This window comes from Octopus sinensis, linkage group LG7 (assembly GCF_006345805.1).
Source record: "Octopus sinensis linkage group LG7, ASM634580v1, whole genome shotgun sequence".
NCBI lineage: Eukaryota > Metazoa > Mollusca > Cephalopoda > Octopoda > Octopodidae > Octopus > Octopus sinensis.
In genome coordinates, this window is record NC_043003.1 from 102,604,108 (window position 1) to 102,618,737 (window position 14,630).

At 36.7% G+C, this 14,630-nt stretch overlaps 1 protein-coding gene and 1 pseudogene across 2 annotated transcripts in view; one reads left to right on the plus strand and one right to left on the minus strand.

Moving 5' to 3' along the window:
* LOC115214498 (aryl hydrocarbon receptor nuclear translocator-like protein 1) overlaps window positions 1–14,630 on the minus strand; it is a 730,728-nt gene that overhangs the window by 336,810 nt on the left and 379,288 nt on the right. The window lies entirely within an intron of this gene.
* LOC115214602 lies at window positions 3,071–3,190 on the plus strand (annotated as a pseudogene).

The following is a 14,630-nucleotide window of genomic DNA, read 5'->3' on the forward strand; positions in this document are numbered from 1 at the left end:
CCACCCAGCTATGTCTGCATGAATTGAAATTCTTAAATTCTGAAGACACATTTAGACTGAGGTTGACTTTAAAAAACATTCCTTCATAATGAATTACCTGAATCATTGAATCTATATTAATATTTTATGAGCTTTATATTTGGAAAGAAACCAAAAGTGCTGAGGGCAGACCTGTCAGAATATGAGCTAAAATAAGAGACAGAAACAAACAAATAAAAAAAATCCTCAAAAGCTGAAGATAATGGTAATGCTAACAATGATAAATAAATAAAGGAAAAGAAACTGTATTATTTTTCTAATTTGAATATAATCATTATCTATATTATCGATCATAATGGGAAATGACATAACATCAGAGAAAGTTACACACCTTTTGCTCTTTGAATGTGTAGGTTATTGTGGCAGTGGGGTGGAGGGTATCTCATGAGCTTATGTTTAATCAAAATTACTTTTGATTAAAATATTTGAAGAATATTTTAAAAAATAAAGATCTGGACTATTGATGATGGTGGTGGTGATGGTGGTGATGATGATGGTGGCACTGGTAATGATGATGATGATAATGATATTGATGATGATGATGATGATGATGGTGATGACGATGGTGTTGGTTGTTAACCGTCATGACACTGCATCTTTCAAAAGTTTTGTGCTTCTTGGAATTCACAAACATTACTTGCCTTCCAATGATATAGTTCCAAGTTCAGTTCCACTGCATGGCAACTAGGGCAAGTGTACTCTACTATAACCTTAGGCTGACCATAGCCTTGTGAATGGATTTGGAAGAGAGAGACAGACAGACAGACAGCAAGATGTGTGTGTGTGTGTGTCTTTGTGCCTGTTTGTCCTCACCACCACCACCACCCCACCACCACCACAACTGCTTGACAACCAATATTTGTGTGTTTACATCCTGGTAACATAGCAGTTTGGCAAAAGGGGCTGATAGAATAAGTACCAGGATTAAAAAGCAAAAACAAATAAGTGCTGGGACTGATTCATTTGACTAAAAATTCTTCAAGGCAGTGCCCCAGCATGGTCACAGACTAAAACAAGAAAAAGAGAAAAGATGAAGAGAAAAATGATGATGATGATGATGATGATGGTGAACTTCTTGAAAATATTTCTGAAACCAATAAAATATTCCTGCAATTTTAAATATACTCACTTTCCAAAAGGAAATAACTATTTTCCACCTTCCGCTATCTTATCCTACTTGATGACAGCTGTTGCACTCCCTCCTATGCAGCTTCTTTGCCAATGAATGAAGTTTGACAAGTTTTATAAGGAATCTTGTATAGCTTTTTCTTTTGTTTTTAGTGCAGGGGGGGATTTGCTTCAGGATTTATTTTATGGAACATTCCGGGCATTTTTGCATTGTTTCCATATTCTGAGAGAAGAATTCAAGTTATTTAGAATGAACTGTAAGCAAATTAATTCTATACGCAAACAAGTTGGTAACAAACACCTACATTTCTCCACACTTTTCTCTTGTCATTCTCTCCCGCACCCCATCCTGAAACAAAGCAAACAGCCTTACTTGATGGAAACAACCAAAATATTGAATCTAAATGTTAAACAGCCAATTTGTCAAATTTAAGTGCCACCAACTCAAATATTAAGTTAACATCCATGCCATATCTTGCCAAACGTTAATTTTAATCTTTGAGTCAATGAAGGAACCTCCTGGGTAGTCGTTTGATTAGCTAGAAATAGCAGCCATCATCATCATCATCATCATCGTTTAATGCCCGTTTTCCATGCTAGCACGGGCTGGACGGTTCGACCAGGGTCTGGGAAGCCAGAAGGCTGCACCAGGCTCCAGTCTGATCTAGCAGTGTTTCTACAGCTGGATGCCCTTCCTAATGCCAACCACTCCGAGAATGTAGTGGGTACTTTTTACATGCCACCAGCACGATCTCCCTTAAATTATACCTGGCAATCTTAAAGAAAACTGAAGTATACACAATGAGATCTTGGGACATGTCTGAAGTGGAAAAAGAAACAACATGGTGTGGTCATGGTTGGAGCATTATAGTGTTATCCTGGAGCTAAACAATAGCTGCAGTAGTTAACATATATTTTCTATCTTAATGTAGATTCAACACTGCATTTGTCCTTATATTTTAATCTTTCAAGTCCGAAACCACTTCTGAATTAATTTTTTCCTTTTACCATTTATTCCAACATAGATATTTGCCAACACCAATTCCTATTCTACTCAGGGTACATCATCCACCCACAATATATACACATTAGTAGAGTCATCTTTCCTGTATATATTTATATACCCTTTTGATACTCTGTTGCTTTCTTCACTTGCATTTAATTCCTCAATATTTTCCACAAAGAATATGTTCTCAAATAAAAAACCATATTCTTTGTGGAAAATAGCGATTTGACGTCTATATCTAGCATGTTGACCGTCCACTTTTAATTGTCAGTCCTTTAAATTTTGTATATATATATATACACACACACACACACAAATATATATATATATATAATTTGCATCTGTTTGCTGCTTATGCTGACAAAAATATGCAATATGGTAGCTTTCCAAACATCTAATCCAGTGTCACCTCAAGTTTTTAAGTCCAAGGTTTGTACATCTAGTCTGGTGCATTGCTAATCAGAGATACCCCTTAATGTTGATTTCACCAGAACCTGCAAGGGCCATGACCACAGCCCTTCCTCCATACCAACCCAGTGATATCATCCACATCACTGTGAACCTTTTCTTTGTAAAAGTATAGTAAACACACACACTGGCTTCTGTCCACCAAATCCACTCCCAAGGTCTGGGTTTGGCCTAGGGCTGTTGTAGAAATCATTATGGGAAGTGAACTACTCAACTACACAACCATAAATGCCAATATTAATATGGGATGTGGAGTGAGCCAGTATCTAGATGACAATTGTATTTACAGAATTCTTCTCCGTTTCAACTCCAGAAGCTCATCTCCTTATTACATGCTGGTCTTATTAATCCTATTCAGTTTAATCTAGAAACAGTATTTTGGTTTCTATACTCTATCCTTTTTCTTCAAATGTAAGTTATGCACATATCATTTATATACCATATCACGTTAAAAGCACCGGTTCTCGTCTGATCACCGAAGTTAAGCAACGTCGAGCCTAGTCAGTACTTAGATGGGTGACCGCATGGGAAACCTAGGTGCAGTAAGCATAGCACATTGTTGAAGGCACATGGCTCAGTGGTTAGAGCGTCGAGCTTACGATCGTGAGGTTGTGAGCTCGAATCCCGGTCCGGGCTGCGTGTTGTGTTCTTGAGCAAAGCACTTTATTTCACGTTGCTCCAGTTCACTCAGCTGTAGAAATGAGTTGCGACGTCACAGGTGCCAAGCTGTATCAACCTTTGTCTTTCCCTTGGATAACACTGGTGGCATGGAGAGGGGAGGCTGGTATGCATGGGCGACTGCTGGTCTTCCATAAACAACCTTGCCCGGACTTGTGTCTAGGAGGGTAACTTTCTAGGTGCAATTCCATGGTCATTCATGACCGAAGGGGGTCTTTACCCTTACACATATCATATTGCATCAATTACACAATGGTCATTGCTAACTATGTGCATGATTTCATGCCTTTCTTCTACGAATAAGAACAGAGATAATGATAGTTGGTGATGATGATGATGATGATGATGATGATGACGACGATGACGATGATGATGACAACGACAACAACATCAACATTGTTGATAACGGTAACTACAATGATACTTTGCTATTGTTTGCACATAAAAATCTAAGTTTTTCGCTTTAGTTATCAATGAGGATGAGTATGTTAGTGGTGGTTTTGGAGGTGCAAGCAGTGTCTGTTGGTGTCGGTGGCGGTAGGGATAGTAGTGGTGGTGGTGGTGGTAGAGGATAACCTGAACTAATTATGTGAAGTTAGGAACACTGGAAGTGTACAAGGGAATCAATCCACTTTAAAATGAACAATTCCACAATATTTTTTATCAGTTTAAAGTTTTATTGAAGAAGGATCAACTTGAAAGAGAACCAATTTCCTGAAGTTAATTGTTAATTTTGTGAACAAACAAGTAAAGCTAAAATGAAATTTAACAAATCTGTAGGGACATCACATTAATTAAAAGTGCATATTTCATCATTAACTTAAAAGTGGCACTGTTATTAGCAGCAGCTTTCAGGCCACATTCTGTGCTAATTAAATAATCAGAACAAATTTATTATCATTACATTCACTGTCAGTTCTTATTTTGGTTGGGTGGTGATAAGATTTCAGATTTCAGGGTGAATTGTGTTATGTATTTTAATTTGGTTATGGTGATGACCTCCAGTAAATAGGTGTGAGAAGCAAGCAGGGCCCTAGTGAATGGGTCAACATTCAACATGTTCCTGTTAGCAAAGGAATGCAGGTGGGAGAGAATACATGATGTTTGGCAGTAAAAGTAATCGTGGATTTGTGGAATGTCCTGATTGTCCCCAGCTCTATGTATCCTCCACACCACCCTATAAGGATGTTTCATTTTATTTCCTTTAACATCGTTGCTCTTCCTACCTGTACTTTTTTTTACTTAATTCTATGTAACCCACACTGCTAATCCCAACTGTTAACTCCCACCATTACTCTCATTATAAACCCACTCTCTTAACCCTCACTGTTAATCTTCATTGTTAGCTCACAGTTAACCCAATACTGTTAACCCCCTACTGTTAACTTGCACCATTAACCACCATTATAAACCCACACTTTTAATTCTCACTGTTAACCCATCCATTATTAATCACGGTGTTGCCCTCCATCCCAGTTACTCTTTCTGCTTTTATGATTCATACTTGTAATGTCCCTTTGTTTCTTTCTGCCCATGTGGCAATGGTAGTGTTGAATTGGGTGATGGATTTCATCTGACATCCAAGAACTCACAACACAAAGAGCCAGATTAAATATAACATCACAAGACATCTTGTCTGACTCCCTAACAATTCCTCCAATTCACAAACCCACCCCTGGACTGCTACTTTATTTTATTCCATTGATCCTGAAAGAATGAAAGTCAAAGTTGACCTTGGTAGGATTTGAACTCAGAATGCAGCAAACCGGAAGGCTATTTGTGTCTTATTGTATCAATATAGAGTATTAGAGTCTAAACACCATTAACTGGGTTACTGTGCTATTATGTTTGCAAACAACTTATAGAGCTAAAGTAGAACTAGGGTAGAACTAGTGCTATGACAAAGACAAAAAAAACTCCATTCTCAGTGAACCATCACTTTATTTGGATTTCCAATTAGGTCCATCATAATTCTATTGTTTATTTGTGAGATAGAGGTTGTAGCCTCTATGACACATATAAAATCATTCTTTATTCTCTTATTTTACAATGGTTTTTGTTCCTCTGAACTAGCTAATTGCATATTCCCTTCATATAGGCCCACAAATTTCTCATTTGCATAATTCCTTCTGTAACTACTCTGTCATTACTATCTATTTTCTCCCTCCTTCCACCTCTATGATAATCTCTGTGCATGTGTGTGTGTGTGTGTGTGTGTGTGTGTGTGTGTGTGTGTGTGTGTGTTGTGCTCCTTTACTCATTGCCTATCATCAAGCCTAGTATGAGCACTAATCCTGCTCCCTTTATATTAACTTTCTCTATATCTCCTTCTTTTACTCTCTCTCCCCATCTTACTATACAGTGTAAAGCACGACTGGAGAAATTAAAGAACCAACCAACCAACAAACAAACATTTATAATGGTTATTATTATATACAGAGAAGCTTCATATTCTTTCCTAGAGAGATATCCTATTAAACTGCTGTCTTTTGAGAAAAGAATGATAATCTCAGCAGCCCATTGTGGTCAATCAAAATAACCATTATTATTATTATTGAGTGAGAGAGCAGTGCATACTATCAAAGTGACACTGGGGTAAAATATACAAAGCCAAGTATACCCATTATGAGTACCCGTCTGATAAGGGTACACCAGGTACATACATTATAATCATATGTGCACAACATGGTGATTTAATATCAAGATAAACAACACATGATCTTACAAGTGGGGATTGAATTTGAATTTTCTTCAGGTCAAGTAGCCCTTCCCACTCAAATGGTCCCTGAATAAGGGTTGCTTAAGGATGTTGAATGAAACACCCATGTTTCCAAAGGTGAATTATTCAAACCCCAAAGAATTCCTCTCAACACATGGCAATGATGCTCCCCAACTACTTCTGCTTGTGATCAGGGATGCACATATCATCAGCCATCAAGGGAAATGCTCAACTGGTTAAGGTCAAACAACTGACAAGCAAATCTGTGGTACTGAGCAGAAAATTTACTGTAGCCCATCTTTTATACCAAGACAAAACAATGTACATGATAACACTTCCAATCAGTTAAGATCAGAAGCCATGAGAGCCACTGCATGGTAGGTGGTGAGCTGGCAGAATTGTTAGCGCACAGGACGAAATGCTTAGTGGTATTTTGCCTGTCACTACATTCTGAGTTCAAATTCCGCTGAAGTCAACTTTGCCCTTCATCCTTTCGGGGTTGATAAATTAAGTACCAGTGTAACACTGGGGTCAATGTAGTCAACTTGTCTCCTCTCACAAATTTCAGGCCTTGTGCCTGTAATAGAAAGGCTTATAATAATAATAATAATAATTATTATTATTAACTGGTATCATATATTGCAGTGTTATATCTCATTTAATGTGTTTATCAACGAGCAACCAAATTGCATTTATCACTTTCACATTTCAACATACACAGAATAATTATGCAATATTTTGATTATATCATTTGAGTCCTAATTATTTTTTAGTATTAGCACCACCAGCTCTTCCACTACTACAACAGCTGCTTCTGCTGTGACACAGCTGCAACCACCGCCACCACCACCACCATCACCATCACCATTGCTGTTATTATTAAATCTGACGTTATAGAGTGATAGACAAATGATATTTTCTCTCTTTGTATTGAATTACCTTCTGTCTGTCATCTCCTCTGTTTCATTGTTTCTAAAGCAAAAATGACTGAATATGAAATCATTGATGAAATCGTCAATGAGGATGGCAGCTATAATGACACTGACGATGGTAACTTTGAGTGAAAAATAATGGTGACAATGACGACAGCACATTAGAAGAAAAATCAATTACAAAGTAACACGTGATGTTTTTGAGTCTGAATTGCATTATCATCATCACCCACCATTGTCAACATTATCCATTTAATATTAAGTCCTGGTATGAGTTGAATAGTTTGATGGGATCTGAGTCACAGGACAGCATCAAGCACTGACATTAGCTTTAGCATGGTTTCTACAGCCGAATGCCTTTCCTACTGTTAACCAGTTTACAGTGCTTAACATTAGGTGCTTTTTCAGGTTTTCAGCACCAGCATCAGTGGTGGAAGCGCAATGGCCCAGTGATTAGGGCAGCGAACTCGCAGTCGGAGGATTGTGGTTTTGATTCCCAGACCGGGCGTTGTGTGTGTTTATTGAGCGAAAACACCTAAAGCTCCACGAGGCTCCGGCAGGGTGTGGTGGCGATCCCTGTTGTACTCTTTTGCACCACTCTTTCTTCCTGTTTCTTGTCCCCGACTTCCTACGCAACCACTAAGCCTGGATGCGCATTCATCCATCCGTCAATGCTCTCGGTGTCAGGGGTTGACCTGCTTTCTTTTCTGCGGGTCTTACGAATAGCAAAGGACCATGTTTCGGACTTCTCCCAGAGGATGAAGACCGCTTCGTTCAACAAACAAACAAACAAACAAAACAAACCAGCATCAGTGAAGCCACCAATTAACTTGCAAGACAAGGAAATAAAAGGAAAATACTTCTCGACTGAGTGGAGGTGTATATGAGAGACAAAGGAATTGGCTTTATACTACGTGTTAAAAGTCTAAAGTATGACAGAGGGAAATCATAGATGTCCTATAGAGGAGATACATGGCAACCCAGTATTATACAAAGCTGGGTGTAGCTAGATAGAAGATAAATGTGATGGCTGTGAGGAGCCAGAATAAACTCTCAAAGTACAAGAAGGTGAATATAAGAGAGAATATAAATAGTGGATCAGAGATGGAGAGGAAAGGATAGGTAATTTCATAAGGATAAGAGAGAAGAGAGATATATGGTTGGAAGTGAGGGTAGAATATAGTGAGTGAAGAATAAAAATGGAGGAGTGGTTGATGGAAAATATTTAGCACGGAGAGAGATAGAAGAGGCACAGACAGGTGAGGACTGCAAGTCACAACCTGGAAACAGTTCAGAAAGTAGGAAGATGATTTGCAGTGTAAGAATGGGATGGAAGAGAACAGAGATGGAGGTTAGGAGTACATAAGGGTGATTATAGTGAGGGAGGGCATCAATGGCAGATATGAGTGGGTACTGGGAATGATAGCAGATATGAGAAGTGTTAAAGATGAGGTATGACATTACAGTGTTAACAACTAATCACATGTTATTTATTTCCATTGAGTAATATTAAAATTTCATAGGAGTGAATCCACTCCTTCATTAAAGCCCACCCAAACTGGTTTATTTAATGTACAATGACAATCAATTCTTAGAGACGTTCAAGAAGTATTTTTGGATTTTCTTTTTGTATCTTCTTCAATTATTGTTATTATTATTTTGTAAAGATATTTATAAAAAAATAAATAATAAAAGAAGTGGTGGAAAGCTGAGAAGTGAAATTTGTAAAAAAAACTGGTTTCTGAAGGACAAATTAGCTTAAGTTCAAGAAAAACTGAAAAGAAAAAAAACAAACTTAGAGAAAAATGTAAAAAAAAAAAAGACTTGATTGATTTAGAAAAAATAAGCGGAAAAGAAGGAAATGACAATGTCTTTTGTATAAAAAATGAAACAAAAATATTTAAGGGTTGGTTTAAAGTGAAGAAAATATTTTCGTTTCTTTTTGCTTTATATTTAACTTTTTTTTTGTTTTTCATCAACTGTGACTTCAATATTTAGAATTAAATTTTTAAATGTTCAAAGACAGATTAATGTGTGAAGTAACTTGTCTTCAAGACACGTAATCAGTGTCTATGGGAAAAGTCGACAAGTCACAAGTCATAAGAGCAGTGATTTATATATAATTTACTTGTTCAATGCATTCTTTGAAATGTTGTTATTGCATAACTCTGGACAGTTCAGTAAATCCAAGGTAGTTTTTTTCAAATAATTTTCACCTACTGCTCCTTTTCTTTCATGAACACTTTTTCAATGGCCCCTTGCTTACTATTCAACAGTCCCACGATTTTAAATATACATATGTGTAATATCTAGCCAGAGACCAGAGATATTTAGTTCCAGGTGCTCTTCTGATGTGGGCAACTACATACCACTGTATCACCCAACAGGAAGAGAAAAGCTGATGCATCACCTCTTAGACTTATCTACCCAACCTTTAGCACATGGCTTTGACTAAACTCAGGCACACATTCATTGTGCACCTTTTCTTCCTTTTCACTTCCCTACGTTCTGACCTACCTCCAGGTTACCACTTGTCACCGTCATCATTACTTCTTTCTGTGTCTTCTGTGTACAGTGCATGCATTCTAGCTTTCATTGCAGTCTTTCCTTACTAGATTCATGTTAAACATTTTTCTGATGAGTTGTGTTGCATCTGTGTACAATAAACTCATTTTTGTTATTCTTAAAGCAGTGAGCTAGCACAATTGCTACCACACCAGACAGAAGGCTTAGGAGCATTTCTTCAAGCTCAGTCCTTGAGGTTGACCTTGCCTTTCTTCCTTTTGGGGTTGATAAAATAAGTACCAGTTGAGCACTGGGGGTAATGTAATCAACTTCCCTTCACTTCAAAATTGATAGCCTTATATAATTGTTATTATTGTTATTGTTATTGTCGTGATTGCAGCTAACAAGCACTTTATATACCTAAATTCTTTTAAAAGTTAATGTTTAAATAGGAGACAAAACCTAAAATAATCTATATGAAAGCAGCAAATCCCCTCCCACTCTCCTTCAACTTCTCAGTCCCCCATAGAACATATAAAAGTTTTGACTGATCCTAATGTCAGTATCAACTATTTTGAGAAATATGGTCATAAGGTAATGGTAAATCTCATAATTCTTAACCATTGGGAACTACTGTAGAGATTCAGGGCTATTATTTCTTTGATGTCTTACTCAAAGTAGCAATATTAGTAAAGAAGTTATCCTTGAAACAGACACCTTGCCCAAATGCTTGCCACAGTGATACACAAGGGCCAGATGGGATATTAACCCCTTTTGACACAAAACTGCTGATATCACACCTGGCTCAGCGATACGAACTGTTTTGAAATAGTCTTCTACCAAAATTTCATGTAAAGTTCCAAACACCAACATAATAACGATAGTTATTTCACTAAACTTCAGTATTTTCAAAATTAACTGAAAAAAAAACCCCATTATTTTTCAAAAGAAATATGGTGAAAAAGTGTTAAAAAGATCTGAATTAAAAACTACCATAAAAATCTCATGCTAATTTATGTCCCAAACATGAGTCTGGAAAATCTAGTTTTCTAAATTTTTCCTTATTTCCAAAATTAATTGAAACCAAGGAAGTGTATTTCAGTAGAAATATTGTAACAAAAGGGTTAAAGTAGTCTACATTAAACATTTCTCTCATGTTAATCTATGTTCCAAATGCCAGCTCAATAATGACAAAATTATTTTATTAGATTCATCATTATTAAATTATGGCGGCAACTTGGCAGAAGTGTTAGCATGCTGGGCGCAATGCTTTGCGATATTTCATCTGGCTGTACGTTCTGAGTTCAAATTCCTGCGAGGTCGATTTTGCCTTTCATCCTTTCGGGGTCAATAAATTAAGTACCAGTTGCGCACTGGGCCGATCTAATCGACTGGTCCCCTCCCCCCAAATTTCGGGCCTTGTGCCTAGGGTAGAAAAGATTATTACAAAACGTGTATTATTCCAATAAAAATATGGTAACAAAATGGTTTATCCAGAAAATAGATTTAGTTTTAAGGTGTCAAGCTGAAATTGAAGCTGCTGCTTGCAGTTTTTAAGTTATTGCTACTTGTGGTTAACTCTTTTCAGTTACACAGGGTGTATCACTTTAGGGCTAAGTATCTTGGCTATGTAAAAAATGCAGAGTTGGTGGAGTTATCAGTAGCTTCGTCCAGCAATTTATATTGTCACATGATAAAACTAGTCAATCGAATATCTGGGTGTGATTCAGAGATTTCACACTCTGTATGTTCTGTATGGTAGTATATTTGGTACCACAGTGACCTCCGCTATGTCGGATGCAGTGAAACGCATTTGGTATAAACTTAACACTTTTTTTTACATTTCATAAAATAAAGAATTACACACACATATAATAATCCTTTACATTACAACATGGCCAGATGAATGTGTGTGTGTGTGTGTGTGTAAAAGCATACATACACATGGGTGTATGATGAGTGCGCAAGTTCATAAATATAACGGTCAAGTTGGTGGGAAAGAAAAGAGAAAGAGAAACATAGGTGTGGCTGTTAAAGGAAGGAAGTAAGAAGGATGAGGCATTAAAGAAGGGTACATGCTGCTTGAGAGAGAGAGACAGACAGAGAGAGTGAAAATGTGGGGGAGATAAATTAATGAGAATTAGACACACACCAGATGTAACCAACAGGACAGGGTAGACATGACAGACCATGTGATGTCATCAGAAAATCCAAGAAGTAAACTTGTTATTTTCAATGGCGTTATGTTATGTTTTTAGAGTTTTATTGTTATAGCATTACTTTGCTGTTCCTTTCATATTAAATTAGATTCTAGGGAGAAAGTTCTATGGCGTTCAGAGCCAGCACTGCAAATTACATCATTTCTTATTTCTTTACCGCCCACGAGGGGCGAAACACAGAGGGGACAAACAAGGACAGACAAACGGATTAAGTCGATTATATCGACCCCAGTGCGCAACTGGTACTTATTTAGTCGACCCCGAAAGGAAGAAAGGCATAGTCGACCTCGGTGGAATTTGAACTCAGAACATAACTGCAGACAAAATACCACTAAGCATTTCACCCGGCATGCTAACGTTTCTGCCAGCTGGCTGCCTAAACTGTAAATTACATCAGACGTTTCGTATACAAATATGTCTACGCAAACAATGTGATCAAAGATAGAAAACTAGGAAATGGGTGTATATGAACTATTTACGTAGGTGTATTCGTACACGAAATGTCATAATGAACAGTGCTGGATTTGAACTCAGAATGTAGACAACTGGAAGAAATAGTTCAAGGCATTTTGACTGATGTTCTAGCAAGTCTGCCAATATACCATCCAAGCTAGATATGATACATGATGGTTGAGGGGCAATGGTGGGATTTTGGAGGGGTGATGGTGAGATTGTAGGTGAGTGGCAGCAGGGTGAATACATAAATTGAAGTGACCCCTTCCTCCCCACTCCAATTCAAATCTATTTATTTTATTGAACCTGGAGATGTAAGGCAAAAGTCAACCTCAGCAAAACTTAAATATATTGTAAAGAGGAATGAGACAAAACTAAACACTATAGAATTACCAGTCTTGTAATTTGACACTTGCATCACTGATCAGCAAGTAGACAAGTAAGTAGTAATTGTCAATGGCATTTTAGTATCTTGGTACAGTAATGTTTAAAATTAAAAATAATAATAATAATAATAATTAAGCAAACAAATATAACCATATTATAATGAATTGAGAAGAGTTGGATCTTTTCGCTTTGACCGGCAGATTTTTAAAATAATTTCTTTGTAACTATACACTTTTAAACTTCGTATACTGGTAGTGTGTTACATAAAACATCTTTTTCTCTTGGCTTTATTGAGAAAATTCTGTAGTTTGTAAGCTATTTGTTGTTTCATTTCTTGCATTTGGGCAGAAATTGTATTCACCTCAATAGACGTCATTGATTGGTTGAAATTGCCGAAATGCAAACTACAGAGTTTTCTCAAGAGAGCCAAGAGAAAAAGATGTTTTATAAACACATTCTACCAGTATACGAAGCTTAAAAGGGTTTAGTTACAAAGAAATTATTTTAAAAATCTGCCGGTCAAAGCAAAAAGTTCTGAAGAGTTTTATGAAGAAAATAAATACAACAATAATAACAACAGCAGTAGTTTTGTTTCTCAATAAGTTATTTTTTGTTATTAGTTGTCCAGCTGGCAAAATAGCTGGGTCAAACAGAACATGTATTATGAAGTAGACAACGATTAGCAATGAACAAGACGTTCCCATGGAAAATTCTAGAGGTCTACAATGAGTGGGAAGCTTTCACTAATACCTACACACATACACACGCACGTATGCATGCACATACACACACGCGCGCACACACAAACACTGATAAATATATAGACAGACAGACACACACACACGCACATACACACACAAATAAATACATATATGCACAAAAACATATACACTCACCAACACATAAATATAAACACACATGCACGCATACACAAACATACATGCACCCTTGGATACCCTTCCTAACACCAACCATGTAACTGATTAGACTGAGTGGCTTTTATGTAGCACCAGCACCAGTGGGGTCTCCTTTAGCATGGTTTTTACCACCGGATGCTCTTCTACTTTATAGAATGGACTGGATCTTTTATATGGCATCAATACCAGCAAGATCTGCTTTGGCATGATTTTTACAGCTGAATACCCATCCTAATGCCAACCATTTTACAGAGTGGACTGTGTATATGTATGTGTTTGTATACATACATACATACATATATATATATATATGTATATATATATATGTATATATATATATGTATATATATATACATAATAAATAAAAAAATGTATGGTAAATAAACAGACGACGTAACGTATACTGAATGTAAAAACAAACCTATACATTCAGTATATGTAATGTCGTTTGTTTATTTACCATACATTTTTTTCATTTATTAAGTAATGGAACACAACACACATCAAATTTATACATACATATATATATATATATATATAATATATATATATATATATACGTATATAAAAATAGAAATATTATTATTTCTAAATCTGTCAGAGACATTGGCAAATGGCCTTTACATATATATATATATAAACATATATACGCTCACACACATATGTATATACATACACACACACACACTTACACACACACATACACACACACATATTGTCAGTAGACAAAAATCTGAAAAAGGAGCATGCTCTAAGTTATATAACAGTATATTATATATAGTTAGATAAGGCTATTTTATGGGATTACCCTGGGTTTCACGTCCATAAAGCACTTAGCTTCATGGTGTATCATCAGATCCCATATAACATATATAGGATTTATTCGTAAAATTCTTCCTGGCATGCCCTATACTGCCGTGTAAGTTTTGCGTCTGCGCAGAGATTTGAAAAGTTAAGATCTGCTAGTAGTCGGGACCAACACATGGTCCCACATCGCTGCAGACCTCGGTTCAATTTAGGCGACTCGCTGACGAAGCTAGCCTTAGCAAACATATTCTGTGTTTTGCTAGAAAGAAGCAGAAACTGCGGTTCGAGTTGTTAAAGTTATCAGTAAACGTTTTTGATTTTCACTCTCGATAAATTCATCCCCTTTTTGTGTTCCCAGCACTCGGCATCTTA